General features: G+C 36.7%; 1 protein-coding gene and 1 long non-coding RNA gene across 2 annotated transcripts in view; both read left to right on the forward strand.

Annotated features, from left to right (window-relative positions):
- LOC129773940 (hemicentin-1) overlaps positions 1–16,118 on the forward strand; it is a 569,029-nt gene that overhangs the window by 407,427 nt on the left and 145,484 nt on the right. The window lies entirely within an intron of this gene.
- LOC129774045 (uncharacterized) lies at positions 5,579–12,538 on the forward strand. The gene is made up of 2 exons (XR_008742713.1): positions 5,579–6,016; positions 12,370–12,538. It is a non-coding gene; the product is annotated as an uncharacterized LOC129774045 (long non-coding RNA).

Genomic DNA, 16,118 nt, shown 5'->3' on the forward strand with positions numbered 1-16,118 from the left:
AGGCTATGCATTATGATCTCATAGTCTGTAAATGATTTAAATAAATGAAAACTAGAAGCATTCCCATTTTCCCTTACATTTGTTCTGACGATTTGTGTGTTAACCCTACCCGTACCAACAATAACGAGCAACTAATACATTCTTTTCTAGCCGTTTTCAACTTATTTGGTATGATTAAACCATTCCCGATTTGATATCACAGTCTCCATCCAGCAGGCCAAGCGAGCGGACTTTATTCATTCCTAATGCTGATATCACACACACATAGAAACACACACGTCTCGATGCAAAAACGAAGGGGACGCAAGCATGTTGCATCACATTCACTACACAAGCCTGTCTCGAAGAAGAAGAAGAAGCCCGCTGTATCAAAGTGAGGAACATAATAAAACAGAATACACGTAAAATAGGCGAATGTACTGCAAAGTTTAAAGCCTCTCTAATACAAACAAGCAAGGAAGGATAATTTGCTCAAATCTCGTTTGGTGGTCTTCGGAGCAACATCGTTTCCGGTGAGCGTCGAGCGGGAATGGATTGCTTTTTAAGGACAAGTGAAGGAGAAGTATGGAGAAGTGTATCTTTCCACAAGGGCCCTTCTCAGAGCTACAGGCGAATGAGCTGAAGAAGTTCAATACCCACTATGGAATGGAATGGGATGGAATGAAACCAGAGTTGCGAGAGTTTTATTCCTAAAGGCCGTTTTATATTATCCAGCACGTAGCGTAAACGGCACGTACCGACACGGGCAGACAAATACATGATGTATTCATATTATCAGGCATAGCTACTTCTCTGTATGGACCAGCAGTGCAGACGGAGCGGAGAAATTTGTTTTCGTAGCGGGAGAGTAAATTCGCGTTGACGAAATTGAGCCAAGCGTAGCTACTGGTGATTGAATCGATGTCGTACCGAAGAGCGACGAACGCACCCATACCACGAACTCCGACGTTTGATTTGTATGTATGGTGCTACTCGCCCGTGTAGTTCGTGCCCGGCACCGGCAAAATATTCTTCAAAATATTCGAGAATTCCTTCATGCATTTGTCTGAAGCGTGCTGTGTATGCCCGGAGCCGTTCCACTATATATACGCATACACATTTGAAACACACGCAATAATATTTGTCTTCCATGAAACGTGCCGTGCCGGTTACGCTACGTGCCTGATAATATAATATTACCTTAATGCTGATTTCACAAGAATATACACAAGATACAAGAATGGGATAAATGGAAGATATGGAACAATTTCGTTCACGATCACTGATATTTACGTGATACACGAATCAAATGCAGCGTTCGTTGTACGGGCAATGAGCAAGGAAAGACGAGCTTCTGCGGTTTCACACGTTGGGCCCCATGTCGGTCCCTAGGGGCCGACGTTGTGCTTTTTGGGAGGAGAGTGCTGACTGACTGGGACTGAAGGTTACAAAACAAGTAAATAAAAATATATGGCTAGTTCTCGGATGTGTTACAAAATGTGACTGAACACACTTTAGAGATGAAAATTATAAATGGAAAATAACTTTTCTATATCTAATATGTAATATATTATATATTTAATACAGTGTCGACGTAAGGTAGCGATATCCGTTTAGGGAAACACTGACATGTTTGCGTCCCCTTCGTAAAAATAACTAAATAACTAAAACAGTTATTTGAAAAAAAATCGAGGTATTCTAAAATAATATCCGAAGTAATAAACAAGTGGATTGAATAATATAATTCCATAGTTCTACGTCGAAAATGTGGTCGTGTCTTCGAAACAACCTCTTATAATACTTGTATCATACACGAAAATTACTCACACGTGTTGTGTTCAGAGCCACTGTCAAATTTGTGAATTTTGTTGATATAAACCGTTCTTCTGTATGTTTTTTTAACAAAATTGAACTCGGAGACAAAATGAAATAAAATTTTGTTTAAAATTCCTTCCAAACTGCGCGCTATTTTGCACGCTATTGGATAATACTAACGCGAGGACCTGTTTGGCATACCTGATAACTGCCTAAGTTCGTTGGTCTCATGTTATTATTCAAATGGAATCAAACTTGGCATATAGAAGCTTTAGGAATCGATAAACGTTTAAATGGTGGTTCGACGCTCCTCCACCTCTCTAAGAAGAGGCTGCCATAGAAATGAAAGACAAATTTCTGCATAACTCGAGAACTCATCAAGTAAATCGTGCCAAATTTGGCATGTGGAAGAACGTTTCACACGTTTCGGAACGTTTCTACGGTGGTTAGATTCCCCTTCTCCCGTCTTCCTGTTTCAGAGGGAGGGAGGGAGGTGTTCGGCTTACATCTACCGAGAACTAATCAAGCAAATTGAACCAAGATTTGCATATGGAGGTTTTAGGGAGCAATAAATGTTTCTATAGTGGTTCGACATCCTAACCCCAAGGGGGCAATGGGGCTGCCATACAAATGAAACACAAACCTCTGCATAACTGGAGAACTTATCAAGCAAATGGAGCCAAATTTGGGATGTGAAGGTTTTTGGGTACGAGAAATGTTTGTATGCAGCCATTCCATGTCAAACCGATATACTGGTTCTCAGTTTTTCGTGAAAAGAGGTAATTTTGTTCATTACTGATACACATTAGACCCATATTTTTCGATTTTTACATTAGGGTGACCATTTCCATTTTAGGGTGGTCCGAAAAATCAACTTTTTCCCTTTTTCCAATGACTTTTTTCAAAAATCCGTAACTTGTTAACTACTGAACCGATTTAGATGGTCGATATATCAAATTAAAGCTAAATAGCTAGTATCATTAATTTATTCCATGTAACGGAGAAGCATGTTATTTTCAAGTGGTTGAAAAATCTTGAACGAGAACTGTGTCTGAAAATAATCTAATATTATAATGAAGAGTTTTGGTAGAAATACTGGGAATTTTTTTTTTAGAAAGTAATTTTAAAAGGTAGATTAGAAGATAAATCAATGAACAGTTCTGCTATTGGACGCGCCATGAACGCGCGCTTAGTAAGAAAATTTATATTGATATTAATAATAAAAAATATATTTTGGGCGGGACGAAGTTTGTCGGGTCAGCTAGTAAATTATAAATAAGTAAATAATCTGTAATCTTTGGACATCACATGACAATAACAATTGTGACATCTGTTACATATATATCTCGATAGCAAATTATTTTATATCGTTGTTGGGGGAATACTAATTTTCTTCAAAATATAACTATACAGACTCTTATAGAAATTCAGACATTAAAATTTTTCATTACAGATATTTCAAACAAAATGTTTTGCATACCTTCTATATTGCTTTGTGAAAGATTTTAGAACTGTTTCAAAATATTGCAACATCATCGCTGACATTCGAGCAATAACTTCGGTTCGACCAGATTCAGACACAACGCTGAAATTTCCTATCGAACGCTCGAAGATAATTGTCAAATATCAAAGGGTGTTTCGAAAACATGAGAACATATTTTCCTGAACTATCTAAAAAATATATAAAAAAAAATTGGTCTTGACATAAAATCGGGATTCTATAAAGCATTCGCCTGAAAAAAACGAATTAAATGCATCCCCTATAAATCTCGGGTATTTAATTTTTCTTTTGCTTCGAAACGATCAAAACTCAGTCAAGCGGTACAGAAAATTAATATCTAAAAAATTCCATTGAAATATGTCAACTTTGGAAGACACATGATATGAGCGGAAAATAATTCGTGCGCATCGGAGAGTAAAACATCCTTACATCTACACGAACTATCTCCGATTCCAAACAAAAAAATCACCCATAAACTAGCACAAAAGTTGAGATCTTGTATCAGAGATACCCTTCCAGTCAACGATGAAATAATATATTTCATTTGCCGTCTATGTTTCCCAATTATTACTCCTGGAACAGACATTATGATTTAAAACATGCGCTTTAAAATCAAATTTTACATTTAACGAAGTGTAGTGGAAAATTGATAAAGGGTGTGTCACATCAAATTGCATCACGGAAAAAACGCTGTAGAAATTTAATTTTTAGGAATTATGTCTTCAGCTTTCGCTTATAATCAGATAAGAGTGTATAGATCACGTTGGCCATGCTTCACTGTCAATTTTTCGTAAATTTAGAAAAATGTCGTCGAACGAAAAAGAGCGTCGTGAATTAATCCTGCGCACTCATTTCGAGAATCCGGAGTTGTCACATCGGGACATCGGTAAGATGCTGGGAATCGTCCAATCCACGGTCAGCAGAGTACTAAAACGATACTTCGAGAACCTAACCATCGACCGGAAGGTGAAGAACGGCAAAAATGGATGCTCCGTCAGTGAAAAAGATCACAAGCGCGTAGTTAAGCAGTTTAGACGTGATCCGAGAAGTTCGGTCCGGGATGTCGCCAATAAGCTGAATTTGTCAAGTTCATTCTTCCAGCGGACCAAGCAGCGGGAGGGCCTGCGTACATACAAGGTTCAGAAGGCTCCTAACCGCGACGAAAGGCAAAACATGGTGGGGAAGACGCGAGCCCGGAAGCTGTACACCGAAATGCTGACGAAGCCGCATTGCCTGGTAATGGACGACGAAACCTACGTCAAAGCGGACTTTCGTCAGCTGCCGGGCCTGTTGTTCTTCTCCGCAGAGGACAAATTCAGCGTTCCGGAGGAGATTCGCAAGCAGAAACTATCCAAGTTTGCCAAAAAGTACATGGTGTGGCAAGCGATCTGCTCTTGCGGAAAGCGGAGCGACCCCTTCGTGATGACCGGCACGGTAAACGGGCAGGTTTACCTTAAGGAGTGCCTACACTATTGAAGCAGCACGAGGGCCCGACCATCTTCTGGCCGGATCTCGCTTCGTGCCACTATTCAAAGGACGTGTTGGAGTGGTACGAAGCCAACGGGGTCACCTTCGTGCCAAAGGAAATGAACCCGCCCAACGCGCCGCAGCTTCGCCCAATAGAGAAATATTGGGCGATTATGAAGCAGGCCCTCCGGAAGAACCCAAAAGTTGTCAAATCGGAGGCGGACTTCAAGAGAAAATGGATTTCTGTTCAAAAAAAAACTACAACCTGACGTTGTACAGAACCTTATGGACGGGGTAAAGAGGAAGGTGCGAGCATACGGGCTTGGACTCGAAGTATGAATAAAAAGAAAATGCCAAAAGTTATTTAATAGTTTTTATTTCACTGTCTAAAATTTTCAAAAGGATCGGTCTACTGGGCGAATTTCTACAGCGTTTTTTCCGTGATGCAATTTGATGTGACACACCAGTTAGCACAGTTAGCACAAATCGAGACCGCATAGCCGATAAGCGGAATATAAACATCCGAATCACCATCCAGCTGCATCATCATCAACAATCACAACTTATCGGACCACCCGGAGACCAAGAATAAACAATCAACCGTTCACAAGAATCGATATCAGCATCGCGCCGATGCCATGAATAAACATTCCCACATTCAAGATGTTGTAAACACAAATCATTGATATATATAAGCAGGGACAATGAATGTAAGGATAGAGTTAAATTTGAATAGTGAATAGATGCACATCGTGTGCTCGAAAAGAAGAAATTGTTTTTTTTAAGTAAAGTTTAGTGTTTAAGGTTAACTGGCGCCCGAATAGGGACCTTGCCAAGTGAAAGTAGTGCCAAGGAAGTGAGACAAGTGAAGTGATAGGGTGAACGATAGAGTTACCACCCACACTATCCGAAAAAAATATCCGAACGCACGAAGCCTCTCTGGACCGCAGGACCTCTGCAGCCGTGTGGAAGAGCCCCTCAGTAGCCACAACAGTTAGGAGCTCGCTTGTGGACCGAACAGGAATTTGCCGCCACACTGGGAAGGAAGGAAGACACTTCAAGGATCCCGACCAACCAGTCTCGCTGAACCCGCCAGCGGTTGGATAAATCAAAAGGTGATAATAGGACATCGAGACAAAAGTACTGGACACGCGCACCGAAGCTTTTCGAGACGTCACTGAAAGAGGATTGACATCCGAAAGTACGTTGTTCCGCAGTCTTGTGGTGTTCCCACAAGATGTTCAGGATTTACATGTAAGTACTAAAAACAAAAACAGAAATATCACAAAGTGAAATAAAGTGAATAATTTAACAAAGATTCAAATACAAGTAGTGCAAATAATTGTATAATTCCAAAATATAGTGTGACAATTAATTAATTAAATAAAATAACAAAACAATTAATTTCAGAAAAAAATAAAGGTAATTTCCAAAATATTCATTGAAAATAATCATATTATTTAAAAAAAAAAATATATATATATACTAATTCTTTTTCAGGTAAGGTTAAAATTTTTTGATAATTTTCCAACAATATTTTTAGGATAAAACTTTTTGTGAAACAAATATTTTTAAAACAAACATTTATTTTTATATTAAACAATTTTTTTTTTTGGTTAAAATAAACATTTATTTTATCAACATTTTTTAACATTCAATAATTTTTTTAAACTGGATAACCTGCTAGAAGCATTTAATCAATTAAGAATAAATAATATGGAACAATTCGACGTTAACCAACTACTGAGCAGGATTGCCGCTCTGGAAGCCGCTTCCGCTCCACAAAATATTCCTGATTACAGTGATCCACCCCTATTTTTCACAAAACAAGACGGTTCTCCCGTAAACCCAGATACTTTTGAGAAAATTCCCGATTTAGTCAAAGACTTGCCAATATTCACAGGCGATCCAAGTGAATTAAATAACTGGATCAGTGATGTTGACAGTCTAATCCAATTATATAATACTACTGCAAACCATAGTGTTGAATTGCAAAATAAATTCCACATGGTATGCAAAACTATCAGACGGAAAATTAGAGGAGAAGCAAATGACGCTTTAGTCGCTTCTAACATTGGTATCAACTGGACGATGATCAAGAAAACACTTGTCACTTATTATGGTGAAAAGCGTGATCTTGAAACACTCGATTATCAATTAATGACCGTACAACAAAGAGGAAACTCTTTAGAAATTTATTACGACGAAGTAAACAGATTGCTATCACTAATAGCAAATCAAATCAAAACAGATCACAGATTTAGTCACCCAGAAGCTTCAAAAGCTTTAATAGAATCTTACAATAAAAAGGCAATAGATGCATTCATAAGAGGGCTTGATGGAGACATTTATAAATTCATCCGAAATTATGAACCAACTTCTTTAGCAAGTGCATACAGTTATTGTATCGCATTCCAAAACGTAGAATGCAGAAAAATGCTAACTAAACCAAAACATTTTGAACATACAGCAGCACCCAGAAATTTAATTCCAATTAATCCTCTAAAATTACCACCACGTATGTTAAAACCAAATCCCATTCAAAATTTCAGAAATCACAATTTCAAACCCCAGCCCTTTATTAATAACAACAATAATTTTAGGCCCCCATTTCAATGGAATGCTCCAAAACCAAATTTCCAACAATTTCCGCAACATTCCTTTCAACCAAAACCACAATTACCTCCCAGAAATCCTTTCCGACAACCTCCACCAGAACCTATGGAAGTAGATCCATCCATTAGGACTAGACAAATAAATTACGGCAATAGACCTCAAAATACAACTCAGGTAAACCCAATGAAGAGACCAAGACTCTTCAACATTAAAACCGGCCAATATGAAGATCCCCAAAATTTCGTTGAAATTAATCCCAATGATCACGATTATCCATGCATAGATAACGAATATAATGAAGAGGAACAAACCGAAGAATCATCTCAATATGAACGATATATGAAAACAATTGACACACAAGAACGGGAAACACCTGAAGAAGAAGACATAGAAAAAGCAGAACTAAATTTTTTAGATTAAAATCTGCCCTACCATACTTTCTTTATTTTGGTAAGGCAAAAGAACCACTAAAAATTCTAATTGACACAGGATCAAACAAAAATTTCATTCACCCTCGATACGCAAGTATCAGCCACAAAATAAAAAAACCTTTTTATGTATCTTCAGTAGGCGGAGATATAAAAATTAATAAATATTCCAGCGGAAAATTATTCAAACCATATTCTAATGTTTTGATTAAATTCTTTCATTTAAATGAATTAAAATCTTTTGATGCAATCATAGGACACGACACATTAAAAGAATTGAAAGCAGTAATAGATACTTCAAATGAAAAATTAATTTTAGAAAACAAATTCATTATTCCTCTACTCCAATACAAACTACAGGAAATCAACAAAATAAATATTCGAGATGATCACCTAGACAAGCAACAAAAAGACAGACTCGGAAAAGTTTTAAAAGATTTTCAAGATTTATTTCAACCTCCGGATGAAAAATTACCATTTACTACAAAGATCAAAGCCGATATCAGAACTACTGACGAAAATGCAGTCTATAGCAAAACTTATCCTTATCCTCAAGCTTTAAAATCTGAAGTTAATAAACAATTAGAAAAACTTTTACATGATGGAATTATTAGACCATCACGATCCCCTTACAACTCACCAGTTTGGATAGTACCAAAGAAACAGGATGCTTCTAAAGAAAAGAAATACAGAATGGTTATAGATTACCGAAAATTAAATTCAAAAACAATTAGTGACAGATATCCAATTCCGGATACATCCACAGTCCTATCTAACTTAGGAGAAAACAAATTTTTTACCACATTGGATTTGGCATCAGGATTTCATCAAATCCCAATGTCTGAAAAAGATATAGAAAAAACAGCTTTTTCAGTTAATAATGGAAAATATGAATTCATTCGTTTACCCTTTGGCTTAAAGAATGCACCAGCAATCTTCCAAAGAGTAATGGATGACGTTTTAAGAGAACACTTAGGAAAAATATGTCATGTCTATATAGATGACATCATAATATTCGGTAAAACACTTGATGAACATTTGAAAAATTTAAGAACAATTTTGGAAACATTAAGAGAAGCTAATTTCAAAATTCAACCTGACAAATCAGAATTTTTAAGGACCGAAGTCGAATTTCTTGGCTTTATTGTTTCAAAAGAAGGTCTAAAACCAAACGATAAGAAGGTTGAATGTATTCGTAAATACCCTGAACCAAAAACTCTGAAAGATTTACGCGCATTTCTAGGACTGTCTGGATATTATAGACGTTTTGTAAGAGATTATGCTAAAATCGCAAAACCCCTTACAAAACTTTTAAGAGGGGAGGATGGCCATCGCCAAATTCTGAAAAATCAGTCAAAAAACACAATCATCAATCTAGATGATGATGCACGAAATTCATTTAATACTCTTAAAGAAATTTTATCTTCTAAAGACGTTTTAACATTTCCAGATTTTGAAAAAACCTTCATTCTCACCACAGACGCATCAGATAAAGCAATAGGAGCAGTGTTATCACAGCAATTCCAGGACGGCGAACGACCAATAACATTTATTTCTCGAACTCTTTCCAGGACCGAAGAAAACTACGCAACAAACGAAAAAGAGATGCTTGGAGTCGTATGGGCTCTTCACAACTTAAGGAATTTTATCTACGGAGCAAAACTAAAAATTTACACAGATCATCTCCCACTCACATTCACATTATCACCCAAAAACAATAATGCAAAGCTAAAACGATGGAAAGCTTTCCTTGAGGAACATGATTATGAAATGTTCTATAAACCAGGGAAATCCAACGTAGTAGCTGACGCACTTTCACGCATCCAAATAAATTCATTAACCCCTACTCAACATTCGGCAGAAGAAGATGACAGTTCCTATATACCCTCAACTGAGGCTCCCATTAACGTTTTTCGGAACCAATTAATTTTTCAGATTGGGCCTAATTCATCCTATGAATTTAATGTTCTTTTTGAAAAATACAACAGACACACTTTTGTTGAACCAAATTTTGATATAAACTTTCTAAAGGACAAACTACAACAATTTCTCAACCCAGGAATATTGAACGGAATTATGACAGATGAACGAACCATGGGAATTATACAAGAAATTTATAAAACAAACTATAATTCAAAAATTTTGAAAGTGAGATTTTCGCAAACAAAAGTAGAAGATATTCAAGATGAAGAACAACAGTTAGAAACAATCAAGGATGTGCATAATTTCGCTCATCGGAATGCAAAGGAAAACTCACTTCAACTCATAAAGAAATACTTTTTCCCAGGAATACATAAACTTTTCCAGAAATATATAAGAACTTGTGAAATTTGCAAAATGGAAAAATATGAACGACAACCTCAGAAATTTATCCCCGTAAGAACTCCAATCCCTAATTATCCTGGCGAGATCATACATCTCGATATATTTTGTTACAATGCCAATTTCCTTTTTATATCCTCACTTGACAAATTTTCAAAATATCTCAAAATGAAACCAATTAAGTCAAAGGCCATTTCTGATGTAAAGAATGTTCTTTTGGAATTATTATATGATTGGGACTTGCCCGCATTAATTGTAATAGATAATGAAAGTTCTTTTATATCAAATGTCGTAGAACAAAACATTATAAATTTAGGTGTCAAAATCTTCAAAACTCCTGTTAATCATTCTGAAACCAATGGCCAAGTAGAAAGATGTCACTCTACAATACGAGAAATAGCTAGATGTGTTAAAGCATTAAATCCAGATATGCCAATTACTACTCTCATTCAAGAAGCAACTCATAAATACAATAACACAATACATTCATTTATTAACAAAACACCAAAAAATATTTATATAGGAGAAAGTAGAGATAATGCGTCCTATGAAGAAATAGCAAGAAGTCGAGACAAAAATAATGAAAAAATATTAAAATTATACAAAAACAAAGAAGAAAAAATTATTCCAAAAGCTTATCAAACATACGAACCCAATAGCTATGCATATGAAAAAACAAATACTCACAATAAACGTAAGAGTCGATACAACATTATAAAAATAAAAGAAGATCACAATACATACATTATAGATTCCAATAATCGAAAAATCCATAAATGTAATTTACGAAAGAATACAAGCGAATAAAAACATTTTTCGTTTCTTTACAGACTCGCCCTCTGCGCGTCTCAAGTACTGACAGGAATTCAAATACACGACCTTACAAATAACCCACTCGCAATTGTACCACTAGGAAAAGCAAAAATAAAAATAGGACACATACGCATTGTACATCCTATTGATTTAATTCAAATTGGCAATACAATTTTCAATGTTAATAGTGACATACAGAATAATCCTTCAAATAATCCATTGTATGAATTAATCCAAATCAAAAATTATAAGTTATATGAAACATTTATGAAAATCAAACCATTTGTAAACAGAAGAAAAAGGTGGGATACAATCGGAACAGTTTGGAAATGGATCGCCGGCAGCCCAGATGCAGAAGATCTCCGAATCATCAATCACTCCATGAACGCCCTGATAACCATGAACAACAAGCAGTTACTCATCAACGAAGCTATCGACAAACGAATCCAAGAAATAACAGACATAACCAATCAAGTACTAAAGATCGAGAATGAAAGAACAAAAAACCATTCCCTCGAAATTAATCAATTGATAATTCTCTCCAACATAGACTCATTACAAAATCAGGTAGAAACATTAGAAGAAGCAATTCTAATGGCCAAACACGGAATCCCTAGTAGCAAACTACTATCGATAAAAGATTTTACAAAAAATTGCAACCTTTCTACAAAACCACGATATTCACATAACTTCCTTCGAAGAATTATTAACACAAGCCAAAGCACAAGTAATGCTGAATAATACGCACATTATCTATATGCTAAAGATTCCACAAGTATCAACTGAAACATTTGAATACGACTACATTGACTCAATAATCAAGTCAATGAAACGCATTTTATTGAACAAAAATTACATTATCAGAAATCAAACAAATGTTTACGAATTGAATCAACCTTGTGAAGAGCAAGATGACTATTTCTTATGCGATAATTCTCAAATAGAACATGCAAATGAATGCATATATAAACTTACTACAGGGAAACATTCAAATTGCACCTTTGAAAAGGTATATTCAAAGGGACTCGTAAAACGAATCAACGATGCAACAATTTTGATCAATGACGCTGGTGCAGAAGTCTCATCAAATTGTACCAATTCCAGCCAACCCCTATATGGATCGTTTTTAATACAATTCAGCCAATGCAATCTTCATATCAACGGCGAACAATATTCCAATTATGAAACAACTATTCCTGCAAAAACATATGATCCTACCACTGGACTTCGTGTTAACGAAATTCATATCATAGACGCACCACCTGTGGAATACCTTCAGAATTTAACCCTTGAACATCGCGAAAAATTGGAACTATTAAACCTGCAAAATCATTCCTTGAGTTGGAAACTCAATATCTTTGGATCATTTGGACTATCAACAATAATTCTAATCGCAAGCACATTTGCAATTCTTCGATTCCTTTCCAGACGTAAACAAAAGGCCAACATAACAGTCCACTTCGACAAAAACGCTGAGACCATCCTAATAAATGAGCCACCAAAAACAACGGAAATTAAACCTGACACCAACAACACAGAGGAATTATCAGACGAAAGAAAAAAACAACTTCAAGCATTCTTTGATGCACCAACACCATTACGCACCATCCAAAAGTAAACTTTGAGGACAAAGCAATCAAGAGGGGAGGAGTTAGCACAGTTAGCACAAATCGAGACCGCATAGCCGATAAGCGGAATATAAACATCCGAATCACCATCCAGCTGCATCATCATCAACAATCACAACTTATCGGACCACCCGGAGACCAAGAATAAACAATCAACCGTTCACAAGAATCGATATCAGCATCGCGCCGATGCCATGAATAAACATTCCCACATTCAAGATGTTGTAAACACAAATCATTGATATATATAAGCAGGGACAATGAATGTAAGGATAGAGTTAAATTTGAATAGTGAATAGATGCACATCGTGTGCTCGAAAAGAAGAAATTGTTTTTTTTAAGTAAAGTTTAGTGTTTAAGATTAACTCACCCTTTATATATTTCTATCTCGTGTAGACAACTTCAATCAGTGACATTGAAACGAGTCCATTTGGCATTTACTGAACTAATATTTATTATGTTAAAGAGAAAATCGATAAGCATCTCGGTCGTAAACACGATAAACTTTTTAACGATCCCGCATGAATTATTAATCTGATAATTATCACCGTTACTATTCTTTAATCCCATCAATTGGGAGGGAAAGAGCTGCAGGCAATTTCGACACGGAAAATGGTTCATATACCACCGATAATGCATCCCCTTCATCTACGCACCACTTGGAAGCAACCCAGCAGAAGAACCGATTTAAAACCATTCCGAACCCATTAAATTTAACGTGATACACTGAGGAGGCAATTTAAGTTTATGCTTTGCCTGAGCGGAACTCAATTGAACCACGACAGCCTTCCCCAATTGCTCAACTTGCCATTAAAGCTCAAACTTCAGACAACCAATAACCGGAAGGTGGATCCGATTGGGGGGAGAGGGAAAACATTCCGGACCAAGCTTCCGGGAACCTTTCACAATTTTCCACCCCCGCAGCCGTACAATTGTTAGTGATAAAGTATTAAAAAGCACTTTTAATAAATATTTAAATCATTGGAAAAGTTTCCACCGACCATGAAAAGTTGCTAGCTAGTGCGCTCGGCTGGGGGGTGACGAGACGAAGGGTTATTCCACATCTGGAGAAGTGAATCCATGCTTGAATCTAGTTATCGACGGTATTTGCGATCCCCGACGGCGTGCCGTGTCTTCATGGGTTGGGCTCAGAATGAGAAATTTGTGGAATTTAACTTACTCGCAAATTTTCTTCACGAGCGGATTTTAATTGGGACGGTAAAAGATGTATCACAATATCTCCTTCAACTTTCATTCTCGGGACGTTGAAAAATTTGCCGTATCTGTTGGCAACAAATGTTCTTCTACCTATTATTAAAAATATCGTTCTGCAGCATTCCAAACAGTTTTTCGACGTGCTAAAAAGCCATTACGCAAACTTATCTGTCCTTATCCTGCTTAAGTCCCCATCCTACAATCGATAAGAGAATAAATGGCATGCATAACACTTGTATTTCCGGCACCCTATCGTATGGAAAAAAAATATTTTTCCCAACGCAGAACTCATTATTGTCGCTTTAATACTCATTCTCTCACGAGCTCGAAGGGATTTTGTCCTTTCACGCTGCAATGGAGGCGGGAAAAAATCTCATTACACCAAAGAACCCATTTGAGAATAGAAAATAGCGTAGGAGTAGATATTGCTGGCTGCTTACACTATATTGTCACCTAATGGGTTTTTATGAGTTGAGAAAAAAAGGAACGGAAAGAAAAATCTCATTTGTTTTTCTGTCTCTGCCTCTCTGTCTCGTTTTTCGCCCCAACCCTAATGATCCTAAGTTCTTTGCATCAATTCCACGCTTCGGTTTACCCTTACATAAACCACCGCCGTCGGTCCTCGATCCGGGCTGCTCTAGAAAGGGGTTGGGATTGTTGCCTCGAAGATGAAAACAGGGCGGGCGATTTCTAATTCTTGTCGCGACAGGGGCGAATCGAGAGATTCGAATGTGGGCGAACAGAGTTATTTTTCTATTATATCTTGTAATTGTAGGAGAGATATTCAAAGAAAAAAATAGTACTATTGCTTCAATGTATTGCAATCCTATTCAAACACAATTACTACGAATTAGTTTATTCAACAATTCGATGAACGAAAAATCTACTGAAAAAATAGTTGCACCGATTTTGTTCAAACTGTGGCCCTGGACATTATTTTTCGATCTCGGTGTCTTCCCGGGTTCTTCCACCAGGTCGTTGCCACCTTTATTTTGCGAAGGAAGTACTACCCCTGAGCTCACTTGTGTATGAATGATTTGGTCACCCAAGACTTCAAGCCGACCGCCGGGACCAAGTTTGTGTGGAGCCTTACTGATCCAGCAAGATAGTCTGTTTATGGAACGATGAGAAGGGTAGATAAGGAAGGAATACATAAGTCAAAAACGCTTGAAAAGTTGTAGAAAAGCATCTCGAACGAAGTTCAACGAATTCATTTGTCACAGAAGAAGACAAAGACACAACACTTTGGCTCGGTTATTCAAGATTGCATTGAATTTTGTATTGTTTTGTTTTGAAAATTGCATTCATATCTTCTGCTCACTGAATTACTACGCATACCATTTACACTTGAGATATGCAAACTTCAGAGGGAAATGTAAAATAAAATAATCGTTTGATAATTCTTCCGTTCACATATAAGGACTGTCATTAAATTTACTTGTAATGAAGAACTATCACAATGCATAAATTGACCTTACATGACATTTGTTCAATCTTTTTACTCACAAAGCAAATATATTGAATTCAATTGAATTCGGAAATTGTTTCATTCAATCAAAAATTTAATCAATACAAACAAACGATTGCTAAGCTAAGGTAGTCCCACGTCAACTTTGCGGTTATATCACGGATAGAACCCACCTATTTTTTTTTCAATCATTTAATTTTTGTATTTTTGTTATTAGGCTCAAATTTTTCAGACGCTTTCTTTATGATCAAAAAGGATAATTTGCATAATCGGTTTGCCATTTTGGTTCTAGTCTTACTTTTGAGAGCCTGATACAACTACTAGATACAACTCAGAAACGGCTGGTCCAATTGATTTGGTGTCTTCCACAATGTTTTAGGTTATTATTGGCTATACAGAGAAAGTATACACCCAGGTTTTTTAACGCGTTTTTTATGAGGTTTTTACAAGGTTTTTTAACGCGGATTTTAAAATTAACGCGTTTTTTTACGCGGATTTTCCTATTAACGCGTTTTTTACGCGAATTTTCCAATTAACGTGTTTTTTTTACGCGGGTACCGCATAAAAAAAACCTGAGCAATATCGCATGTCTCTCTCAGCTCACATTTCTTCTTCGTGCTTCCTCAGAGCATATGACAGTAATCAGTGTTTGCGACGGAACATAGCGCTTTCAACGAAAATTAGTGCCGCACTCTATCACGATGTTCACGTAGATTTAAGGTGACCTGGTTTTTTTATGCGGATTTTCGAATTAACGCGGATTTTTACGCGTTTTTTACGAAGTACGTATCCCCCGCACAAAAAAAACCTGGGTGTACCCTGTTAAAAGAAATGTTTTATTTTTATTTTATTTCGAGAATAACATT

This window comes from Toxorhynchites rutilus, chromosome 1 (genome assembly GCF_029784135.1).
Source record: "Toxorhynchites rutilus septentrionalis strain SRP chromosome 1, ASM2978413v1, whole genome shotgun sequence".
In the NCBI taxonomy this organism is placed as follows: domain Eukaryota; kingdom Metazoa; phylum Arthropoda; class Insecta; order Diptera; family Culicidae; genus Toxorhynchites; species Toxorhynchites rutilus.